The following is a 2,591-nucleotide window of genomic DNA, read 5'->3' as shown; positions in this document are numbered from 1 at the left end:
ACCATTACATGAGAACAAACTGACAGCCCATCAGAAATTCTATCTGTGTTTTGCAAGTAAGGACAACACCGCAACACTCTCCTGCTCAACATAAAAACTACAGTATCGGGTTTTTTTGCCATCTGATTTGTTTCAGAACAATAAGTAATAGAGTTAGTAATGTCTGAGCAGTACTTTTTCCAGAGGAATCTAATCATAAATGCCTTAATCCACAGGTAGGCAGTTGTGAAAGTAGTCTGATTTTCCAAGGTGTGAAAGAAGGGCAACCGCTGTGATGCACAGCACTTTGGAATACCTAGAAGTCCCTCTAGCTCCCTAAGAAGGATTTGGATGTCCCTGGGAAGCTTCCTGTTCAGTTCTCTGACTGCACTAACCGTTAAACTTGCGGGGTGCCCTGGAGGAAATCTTTAGGACAAGATTAACAAGTGGCTGTTCCCAGTGTTCTCAGTACAGAATCTTGTTCAGATTCTGACCAGTACCAGCCTCTAAGCATCTTCCATTTCCCCACCTTCTCCTCTGGAATCCTGATCTTTTTTTAACTTGCTGCAGGAAAACTACAACCATTCTGAGTTCCATACGATAGTACGTATGAAGATGAATATAAAATCATACAGTTCTTATTTTAAATGAGTTTTAAAAGAAGGAAAGGGGATTTCAGATACTATACAAAACACAGAGTTATTAATTCAGGCTGAATATTAACATATGTGCAAATATATGTGTGCATACATGCATTGAGAATGATATACATCCAGAGAAAAAGCGTCCCAACAAATAGTGAAACTCCACCATCAATGACGTGTATGTGAATCTACCTGCCCACATTTACTGGACTACGCACTCAAGATGTTTCTAAATGTGAAGGATAGTTTTTTACAGTTCTAATCCACAAGTCTCAAGCTAAATTATTCTGTTGCTCTGACAACATACTGCTCCTGTTCTCAGATAAGAGCATGCCATATTTGGGTGCCACATTTTAAATATCTTTTGAAATTTATTTGGAATAGAAACAGCATAAAACTGAGAGGTTAGTTGGGTTACCTTTTATTTTCCAGGAGATTACTTTTGGCACTGCCTGTGATCTTTGTGTTACTAACAGGACAAGAAAGCTGTGAGAGCAGAGGCTAGCAGATGCAAAAGAGAGCTGGGTAGGAGGTACGGAGGAGGAAAATCTGGAACACCTCTCCATCTTTTTATGCTGCAGGGAACCAGAAAGGGAAACTGGCGGGAGGACAGATGGTTATCAACTCATTATTTTGAGGGTTGCATAATATTTTTTTAATGTAAAGACAATGCTTTGTGACTCAGGGTTACGGAAGAACAAGTGATTTTCTGAAAGCTAAAAAAGGGCAGCATCTCCTAGCGTGCTGGAGCACTATCAGCACCACTCAGGATGGTATCTAGACATCTTATCTTGAGTTTAAACATTCCACCCCCTTCCTTGTGCCTTTCCAAGATACTTGAGGCTCTAAGTCCTATTACGCGATGCCCACTGGGGACTTGAACAGTGCAGAAGAGACCACACAGAACAATTTAAAGCCTAAGCAAATATAGGCAGATCAGCAGCAGACAAGAGTAAAGAAACCACTGCTTAATCAAATGACTCCTATAGCACTCAGGGACCTTTGCTCAGCAGTGTCTAACTGTCCTTTCAGCCTGCAGTAAACAGAAACAGAGACTCCACCAAGGAGTACCTACAGGCACCTGACATCACACAGCAGGCACAGACATGGGCCATAGCAAACCACATTGATTTAGGAGGACAGCTATAGCATAATATAGAAGATGGATTAAAAATTCCCATCTCATGGATCTCGAAATACTGAAGATGCTTTTATTTCATGCCGTATGACCGAAGTCTTCTACAGTGACGGAAATCAGGTAGGGGAGAAGCAGAGCTGTCTGTGGTAGCTTTGTGCTGGGATTAACAGAATCATAGTGTTGTTGAGATTGGAAAAGATCTCTAGGATCATCTAGTCCAACCATCGACCACAAAACCATGTCTCTCAGTGCCTAAGTTTCTTGAACACCTCCAGGGATGGTGACTCCACCACCACTCTTTACAACCTATTCCAATGCACTACCACTTTTCCTGAGAAGAAATTTTCCCTACTATCCAACCTGAACCTCCTCGGGAGTAACTTAAGGCCATTACCTCTCATCCTATCACTGTTACCTGGGAGATGAGGCTGACCCTCACCTCACCACAACCTTCTTTCAGGCAGTTGTAGAGAGCAATTATGTCTTTCCTGTCCATCCTCTTCTCCAGAATGAACAATCCAAGTTCCCTGAGCTGCTCCCATAAGATTTGTGCTCCAGACCCTTCACAGCTTCCCTTCTCTGGACACACTCCAGGGCCTCAGTGTCTTCCAAGGCAGAGCAGGGCCCAAAACTGAACAAAGTACTAAAGATGTGGCCTCACCAGTGCAGTACAGAGGGACAATTACCTCCCTGCTGCTGCTGGCTGCACTATTTCTGAGACAAGCCAGGCTACCACTCGGCACAATCCAACCCGTTTCTGACTCGCGCATTGCGCTGCCTCAAAGCAAGCAGGAAGCCCGAGATGGGGAATTTGCCGTCCTCCCGCGGCG

Source organism: Meleagris gallopavo, chromosome 2, assembly GCF_000146605.3.
Source record: "Meleagris gallopavo isolate NT-WF06-2002-E0010 breed Aviagen turkey brand Nicholas breeding stock chromosome 2, Turkey_5.1, whole genome shotgun sequence".
Classification (NCBI taxonomy): Eukaryota; Metazoa; Chordata; class Aves; order Galliformes; family Phasianidae; genus Meleagris; species Meleagris gallopavo.
Note: the sequence above shows the minus strand (reverse complement) of the source record.